The 9,457-nt window shown below is 48.0% G+C and overlaps 1 long non-coding RNA gene across 2 annotated transcripts; it reads left to right on the top strand.

Annotated features, from left to right (window-relative positions):
- The first annotated feature begins 168 nt into the window (after positions 1–168).
- On the top strand, positions 169–6,647 carry LOC123087928 (uncharacterized). Of its 2 annotated transcripts, XR_006441595.1 has the most exons (6): positions 169–626; positions 797–904; positions 1,005–1,215; positions 2,673–2,766; positions 5,894–6,430; positions 6,533–6,647. It is a non-coding gene; the product is annotated as an uncharacterized lncRNA (long non-coding RNA). The 2 variants fall into 2 exon arrangements; XR_006441596.1 differs by having other exon boundaries at positions 169–904.
- The last annotated feature ends 2,810 nt before the right edge of the window (positions 6,648–9,457 follow it).

Raw genomic sequence — 9,457 nt, 5'->3', positions numbered from 1 at the left:
ATTGTTTTGGTATGTATCTCTCCCTAATAATAATAAAGCACGGATTGAGTCTCGGGGTTCACCGTCGCGATGTTTTTCAGAAAGGCCCTTGTTGTTTTGACAATTAAACCCGTCGTCCTGATAAGCTAACTCGAACCGGTACACCCGAGATAAAAGAAAGAAAATCAGCCTCCCCGACCCTGCCTCCCAATCCCATCTCCATCTCCTGCCATGCCGTGCGCCGCCCCGTGCGCCGCCGCCGCCACCGCCCACCACGCAGGCGCGCCTACCCTTACACGGCCGGCTACACGCGGACGACGCTCGAGCGCACCTTCTATATCAGGTCAACACGACGGCTTGAGCGGTTGGGGGCGGCACGGCTGCTCGATGTAGATTGCAGAACGGTGGCGGCGGCTGGAGCTTGCAGGGGCCGGATCCGTGCGTGGCAGTGGCTGGGGAGGCTGATTCGAAGGCGGGCGGCGAGGCAGGGGTCGCCGGTGACGAAGAGGAAGGCTGGAGAGGCGGAGCTTCAGTTTTCCCTGGTATGAAAGAGAAACAGAAGAGGATTCGGGGAGGAGAGGTAGGGAGAAGAAGAATGGGGGAAGAAGGACAGCTGGCCTCCTCGGCACATGCCATACGATCTAAAGGTCTGACCATGGTGCTCTTCTCCCATCTTCTAATTTAATCAGAAAGAAGCAATCAGCAAAGCGGGAGCTGTAGAATCAGAGTCCACCCTTCTCTGCAGCTCAATCATGGGGTTGTTGGTGGCTTCACGCTCGCCTTACAACCTTCATGACACTTGCCACATGATCTGCAGGACTGCCCCATGGTGCTGGTACGGGAGTTCTAGCATCAAACAAGATACCACTACCATGGTTTTCCCTGAGCTTAATCACTTATGTCTGCATGCGGAAAATATAGCCTGGTAAGAAGTTGAAACATCAACCTGAATTTCTCAAGTGCGCCTATTACATCGATAAGTAGCACTGTCGCACTGCTAATCTGAATACAATTTGCATTGACAGGTATACATATGTAGTAGATGGGTACATAATTAACTGAGATACAAGTATGAAGTGCTGCAGTTGCAACAGATCTTCATCAAGTTCCTTCAAAAATTGCACGAAGCGTCCAATGTTGCCACCAAGTTCGCCGGAGGAAGAAGCACCGAATTCGCTGGAGGAACAAGAACATCGGTCGAGCCGCCCAACGTCGCCTGCAGCGGCTACACCAGAGGTATTTATCCCCTCGAAAGCTAATCACTAGATGGAATCCCCTGTTTTAGTTATTTTTTCTGTCCCCCTGCTCTGTCTGCGGCGATATATACGGTTATACTAGCAGTTTTCAACAGCAGCAGACTAGCCTGCCCAGTCTGAACTTTGAGAATGTTTCTCAGTTCATGTTCAACTTTGATCCTTTTTTCAGTTAATGTACTAAGCACTTCCTGTGTGAATCTGAGAATCTCACTGAAACCTGTGTTTCATTGTGTGTATTCAGCCTATCGAGTCGAGTTTCAGGCTGATCATAAGCAAACCTCAGTTTAAGATGTGATGCTGATTTAATTTGTGTGCTGCACCATCATCCATATCTTCAATTTCAAGCAGTTCCATGGCAAGTCAAATACATTTTTTCTTTGTTTATGACAGTACATATTTGACAGGTTAAAGCATGTACTATTGTGCATACTGATGTGTAACAAGCCTTTCCCACTAGCAAAACTGAAAGTATATATAGCTTATATGTACTGTACTTTCAGTAATAAAGATGCCAGTGTCATTACTTTTTCAGTTAGGGGTTAGTGAGGATTCACTCACAGTCTGGTTCAATGCTCACCATGTTATTTCCATAAAAGGGAAATAGTGATATGAGGTCATCATCATCTGACAAATAAGAAATTAGTCAATGCCACCCACAAAAAAATGAGGTCAACACTATTTAGAGAAGAATGGAACTCACTGTATTAGGATACCAAATTCTCACTATATGCTTATCAGTAGTTATCAGTTTAGGTTCTTGAAAGTTTTAGAGGCCGTCGCAAGCTTTCCAAAGGTACCTCAGTGTTCTATGGTTAGAAATAGAAGGTAGCATACAGGAGGCCAAATATTGACATGGTTCGGTCATCCACATATTCTAGAAACAGCATATCAGATTTAACAACTATCTTAGGAGTAGCAGACACACATATATATAATTTAGAAAAGATCTACAGTAGAGAAAGAAAATGACCAAAACTGAAACTGTATAACTGGAGGCATTAAACCAACTACTTTCTCTGTTTTTTTATGTATTTTGCATTATGTTTCAGCTAATCAGCGATACATGCCCCTGTTTCGGTCCTTTTTCTTCTGAAAAATTGGTAATCCTGGAGAACATATTGGAAGCTGATGGTGTAGCATTGCAGTGTTGCATTGCATATATTTGCATACGAGAGTTACTGCCATGGCATGTTAATGTCAAGAGCCATTGGTAGGCAAGCTGCTTCCTATAGTGACTAATTGTGGCTCTGTCAGGTTTCTCTACACTGATAGTGTGCAGTGAGAAGTATGATGGGCCAAACAAATAGTTCTTGTTCATAGTGGTTCAAATTTAAATGTTTTAATTATAGCTTTTTGTCCCTCTTGTTTTAGTCGATGTTAAGAAGCGCTTCTTTCATGAGCTTAGTTTGATTTGGCCCGGTTTTGATGCCTCTGCAGTGTGTGCGCATGCTCAACAGGTACTGTCACAACAACTCAATTTCTTCAGATGTGGCATAGGAAGTCATGTCCTCATGTGCTACTATTTCTAGAGGTAGACTCCTAATCAAATAAAAGTTTGTTGTCTGATTCATGATACAATATTTGTGCTTGGTGGAATAAATCTCCAAGATGACTTAATTCATTTTGTTAGCTGAATGGTACGACCATATGAATAGCATATGCCTGTACCACATATAATCTAGGCTGCCCGGAAGTGCAGTAAAAAATAGTGATATGATGAGCTGGGGTTAGAAGTTCACAGTGTTGAATACAGAATCAGGCTTTTTTCTTGAATTATTTTTTTCGAGAAAATGCAAAGGGCTTTTGCATTTCATTGCATTGAAAAGGTGGAGTTTTGATACAATCCTCCTAGGAGGTTAGTTACAAGTTACAGCTTACAGCCTTGGTCAGCTATACTAGTGCACGTCCCAGGTGGGCGGCAGAATGACGCGTAGGCCGTGGGCGCCCGCTCTTGCCCACTGCTTGGCTTCCTCTTTGATCTTCGAGACCAGGACCTGAACCAGGGGCTGGGCGCCCTCAAAGATGCATTCGTTGCGCTGTTTCCAGATCATCCATGGTGTCAACAGAGCAATGGAGGCTAGGCCCTTACGCATCAGTGTTGGTGTGTTTTGCCTTGCCTGCAGCCACCAGTCCATCAATGAATCTTCGTGGCTTGGCCCTGCACTGGTCATCCGTAGCCAGGACAGGATTTCGTGCCAAGTCTGCCTGGCGAAGGGGCACTCCAAGAGGAGGTGGCGCATCGTCTCGGGAGCCTGGTCACAGAGTGGGCATCTTGGCTGATGCTGGAGACCGCGTCGAGCCAAGCGGTCGGCCGTCCAGCACCGGTCTTGGCTGGCCAACCAGTGAAAAAACTTCACTCTTGGCGGCGCCCAGTTCTTCCATATGAGCTTCCACGAGAAGCAAGTCATGGATCCCTGGAAGGTGGCAAGATAGCATGAGCTAGCAGAGTATATACCGGAGGCTGTCCATCTCCAAACTAGCTAATCAGGGGTGTCCGAGAGCGTGATATGCTCGATCGCCAGCCAGACTTGAAGGTACTGGCCAATCTCGTGTATGCCCAAGGTCCCATGAATGTCCCTGGCCCAGCTATGGCCTTGCAGTCCTTCAGCGATGGTCCGGATTTTGCGCCGGTGCTTGGGTATGCACTTGTAAAGTGACGGGGCGATCTCGCAAATGGATTGCCCATTTATCCAGCGGTCTTCCCAGAAATATGCCGTTGTTCCGTTTCCGAGGGTCATCGTGGTGGACGCGAAGAAGAGCGCTCGCTCCTCGGCAGAGAATTGTAGGTCGAGGCCATTCCAGGCGCGCTCATGGTCAGTGCGCGAGAACCATAGCCATCGTAGCCGTAGAGCAAGGCCAGCGCGCTCCAGGTCCTGGACACCCAGGCCTCCGTACGATATGGGGCGGCAAACGCGGCGCCAGTTGACATGGCAGTGGCCTCCATTGGCGGCAGCGCGGCCGGCCCACAAGAAGTCGCGCTCAATCTTCTCAATTTGACGAAGCGTCTTCTTAGGCGGCGCATAGGCGAGTAGTTGATGCACGGGGATGGCGCTCAGCACAGACTTCACCAGCGCAAGCCTCCCAGGCTTGTTCATCAGGTTGGCCTTCCAAGAGGGGAGCCGGCCGGCAATCCCATCAACTAGGGGCTGCAGTTGGGCAGCAGTTGGTCGGCCTACCGTGAGGGGGATCCCGAGGTAGGTGATCGGCAAGTTGACGATGGGGTAGCCTAGGTGCGCAAGTGCTGCTGTCGCCTCGTCCGTGTCACAGTGCAGCAACGAGGCAGAGCTCTTGGCATAGTTCACCCTTAGGCCGGAAGCGCGGCCGAAGAGCGTCAGGACCTCCCGCACGGCAATGATGTCGCTGGGCGAGCAGTGGCAGAATAGCACCACATCGTCCGCGTACAGCGACATAGTGGGAATGGAGCGCCTCGGGTGTAGCCGTGCCATGACTCCCATGTCAATAGCGCGCTTGATGAGCCTGCCCAAGATGTCAACGGCGAGCACAAATAGTTGTGGTGACACAGGGTCACCCTGCCGGAGCCCCTTGCAGTGCCAGATAGGAGGCCCTGGCTCACCGTTCATCAGTATGCGTGTGCTTGCCGAAGATAGGAGGATGGCGATCCACTCCATAAATCTATTTCCGAAGCCATATTGGCGCAGGGTTTCCATGAGGAAGGGCCAGGCTAGGGAGTCGAAGGCCCGCGCAAGGTCAAGCTTGAGCAAGACTCGCGGGGCACCCAACTGGTGGAGAAGCCGGGCCGATTGCTTGACTAGAATGAAGTTGTCGTGGAGGCTCCTGCCGGCGATGAACGCGTTTTGGCTCCGACTCACAAGGCTGTCCAGCTTCGGGGTGAGTCGTAGGGACAACACTTTGGCGAAGATCTTTGCCACTAGGTGAATAAGACTTATAGGCCGGTAGTCATTCAGTGTGGTCGCGTCGGCGCGCTTCGGCAACATGGTGATCAGCGCTTGGTTGAGTTTGCTGAAGCCGCGGCCCCTCATCTCATAGAGCTGCTGGAAGACATCCACAAAGTCTTGGCGTACCGTGGTCCAGCAGGCTTCTTGAATTATTTGAAGTAGATCATATGTAAAACTTCAAATCATTTCTGAACCCACCAGATATTGCAGCGTGAACTACTACTTCAACTTGAAAAGCGTCAATGATCTGTTTATAGTTGTTAATTGTTAGCTTATCTACTGATTGTGGCTTTATTTCCTGTTTGGTAAAACCAGGTTAGCTTTATTGTAAACTGCACCTATGCAATGGTGAGGGGTTTCAAGGATTTTCTTGAGAAGCAAAGATGCCAAGCTTTCTTGTTTCCAGAAAAGCTTGCAACTTTGTTTAGACGGTAGAGGGGCCAAGAAAATAGATGAGCAGAATGGTGGTGATGAGAGGGGCCGCATAGTGGTTGCTTGCCGAGATAACTTATTTTGTTTACTTATTTATCTTTTCTTGCTTACAATGTTATGCTCAGTTTTCCACTAGCTGAGTTGATGTTTGGTTTTCTCACATAGATGATCTTCTCCTAGGTTGGTTTGTAGGTCAAATAAATTTGATGATCGATACACCTTTTGTTCCAGCAATATTATATTGTCCTATCATTTTTGTGATGTTGGTTTTGTTGCATATTTATACTTTAATATGTATGTTTGTTGTAGCATGCCGAAGCTGGCGATGTGTCATGTCCCACGCGGCAGCCTCCCCGATCCGCCTCGACACCCACATCAAGTCCTCTCGGTCTACCTCCTCCGTCATGTAGCATGGCTTTGAGCGGCCAGGTGTCCTAGATTGACAGCAACGGCAGCATGAGGGTGTGATAAAATAATAATTAGCAGTAACATGCACTAATATGAGGTTTAGCATCAGGGGTAACTTTATGCAACCACACTTAGTAAGTAGCATTTTCTGTTGCTCTATGATTTTTATGTGGGTAATGGTGATCTCTGTACAGACTATAGATGATGTTGAAGTACATGTCACACTGAAAAAGAACATGCCAGAGATAAGGCAATGGAACCTTCATGTGGTGCATACTAGGGACAAGAAATGCTATGCTGTAAAAGGTTTTTGAGCAGAGGTACTAGCAGTTGGATGCTCCATGCCACCACTTTGGTTAATTGCTTGTAGTTGGAGGGAATACTGTTGGGTCGAGAGAGAATTATAGCAAAAGATGAAGATGTGGGCTCTTCGGTTAGGTGAGCAATAACTATGCAAGGAATATTACCGATTTTTCATATTTCGAAGCACATATATTTATTTAATTTGTGCCCATTGTCATGCACAAACTCTTTTGACAGTGCTTGCGAAAGTAAACAGTTGATCACCATCGGCGACGGTGATGAAGAGGGCAAGTGGTAACACAGATGATTCGCTAGGGACAAGCTTGAATTTGGGTTGGTTCTCCCGGTTGCAACGCACGGACACTTTTGCTAGTATATATTAACTCTTATTTCTTCTTTTATATAGCCCTACGGATCAAGCAATACTTCAATAAAGAAACGATGCCTGAAGAAAAAGTTGCGCCCGGATGAAAGGTTCACGATCATAGAAATCGCGCACGATGGCCAACCGATTAAACCCCTCCGGAGCAAGGAAGCATTTTCTGCTCAGTGCGGGGTTCTTATTAGGGACATGATCCCGATCAGCATCGAGCTATGGAATGAGCCTAAGAAGGACGAGCTTCAAGTTTTTTTGGTCAAAGATAGACAGAAAGAAGATCTTTGAAACACATTGAAGGTAAATTTCACCCTACCGGAAGAGGAGGAGCCGGAGAATCCAGTTATAGAGCCATTGATCAAGTCCTGTGCTCTCAAGAAGATGGCAGATCTATTCAGGAGGAGGAAGAATGAGTTGAAAACAACGTATGTCGACCAAGACAAGACTCCAGAATTCACCGACCAATTTGAGATTATAAGAGATCACTGGCCCACATGTGTGGCCAACAAGGCATCGGAGAGGAGTAAGAAGATGTCAGCGACTAACAAGATAAATGTTGCAAAGAAGGAGCACCACCATCGCATGGGGTCAGGTGGCTACCTCAAAGCCTGGCCGTTGTGGGACAAGGCTGAGCAGGACCTGATTGCTAAAGGGGTCGAACCCGAGACATTGCACTGGACAGACCGTTGTAGGACTTGGTTCTTCGGGGCTGGTGGAACATTGGACCGTGAAATAGGTGAGTGCTGCTGGATGGACAAGCAACGTGCAACACCCATCATGAAGCTTCGGAAAGCAATCAACGAAGTGCGGGAAGGGAAGTTCGTTGCCGACAGAGAGAACGACGAGCTCACAAGGGCCCTCGAGAATCCTGAGCACCCTGGACGAACTCGAGGCACGCCAGACTCCGTTACGTGGAAGGCTGGGTTTCCCGACGCAGGCGGTTACAAATGCCAAGAGAGGAAGAGGAAAATGGAGCAGAGCGAACTGCAGGAGCTTAAGGCAAGGGTAAGAAAGCAAGAGGAACGAGATGTTGAGAACCAGCAGCTGTGAGATCTTGCCCAAGATGCTACCCCAGAAGCTACCCTGCCATCTCAGTGGAGAATCAGCGTGGCTCCCACCAAGCTCGTTCAGCAACCTGACTTAACGGGTCCTAGCTACCCCGTGGATTTTATCACGGATTCACACTAGTGCCACCTTATGACGCAACGACTTCAGCTCAAAGTCAAGGCGACTGTCGGCTTTGTGTTTCCTCCTTCACCCGGAGCAACTTTTCACTGCAGTCCGATTCCACAAGGCTATGCTGTTGTGATGGTGGACGAAATAACGGAGGGATTTGAGGAGTTCCAGCTTGACCACCCTACAGGTGATGGGGAGACTCAGCTGGGTCTTGCTATGCATACTTCGTGTCTATGGCGGAAGGAGCACATCAAGCTTCTGAACTTCACGGCTCCTGCTAGTCAGATGGGCACTCCGCCTCCTCCGCCTCCTCCTCTACCTCCTCCTCCTCCTCCGGCAAGTGATCAGGGCACTCCGCCTCCTGCTCCGGCGCGTCCGAGCAGCCTGCCTCCTCCTTCGCCGCCTCGTAAGCGACGGCGGAACACAGACGCCGTCGCTCCGGCTGCTCAGGCGTGTCACAGCAGTCCGCCTCCGGCTGCTCCGCCTCTTCAGCAACGAAAGAAGACATCCGCAGCCGCTCCGGCTGCTCCGGCGTCTAGTAGTAGAACTCGGCAAAGGCTAACAAAACCAAGAAAAGGGAATAAAATTCCCCAGCTCGGCGAACAAGCGAAGCAATCGTGCCCCCCGCTCAATGTGTCTAGTGATATCGTCGCTAATCTTCCGGGGATGTTGCCCGATACCAATCCTAGAGATTACATGACCGACGATGATGCATTTTTTTTTAAACAATGGAGTGGACACATTAAGATTCGAGCACGGGAAGCCTCTCGTCAGACCTGGTACTTCCCTAACAATGATGATGCGAAGATTCCATGATTGGTACATGGATATCTGCAGGAAGTCTGGGAAAAATACTTTGTCGCTGAGAGTTAAAGAGGAGCACGACCTCATTGGAATTGATGTGTTGTTAGTTTCATATGAGGAGTTCTTCCATTTTTCCAATCAAAAGTCCCTCGATAAAACAATCATCACTTGCTACTGTCTATAAGTACTACTTCTCTGTAATAGCTCAACTCTTTTATTGCATGTATATATAATTATCCTCACTATATTATGCAGATTGAAGATCACCGAATTGAAGAAAAGACAAGTAGGTGATATTAGGTTCATTAACATAAATCTCATGGATGAATGGAGTGTTAAACATTCGGCCAGACAAACCGAGACCAACTTGCTCGCATAGTTACTTCGAAATCAAAACAAAGCTACAATACTCTTTCCTTACGAATACAAGTGAGTGTTACTGTCTTGTACATATTCGGTTTCCCTTATTACTCGAGGTTATAGTAATGTAATTGATGAGTTATGCATGTGTGCGCAGCTTGCACTTTATTCAGCTAGAGATTAAGCTTGAGCAGGGACTAGTAACCGTCATAGACTCCAAATGAAAAGATCCAGAGGAGTATGCGACCATGACTGAAATGCTCGAGAAGTAAGTTCAATCGATCATTATCGCACCATATCGACAACTTTGTTCATTTCCTAATATCAAGTAATTGTTTTCTTTGTCTGGCAGGGTTTGGAAAAAGTTCACCACACAAGCTCTGGAACTGCCGGCGCAACTGCGATTTGACCACCCGAAAGTAAGTACTAGCTACTAGCTAGTTCCG

The sequence above is a fragment of the Triticum aestivum genome, chromosome 4A (genome assembly GCF_018294505.1).
Source record: "Triticum aestivum cultivar Chinese Spring chromosome 4A, IWGSC CS RefSeq v2.1, whole genome shotgun sequence".
NCBI lineage: Eukaryota > Viridiplantae > Streptophyta > Magnoliopsida > Poales > Poaceae > Triticum > Triticum aestivum.
The sequence above is the reverse complement of the archived record's forward strand: the minus strand, read 5'-3'. Positions and strand labels throughout refer to the sequence as shown.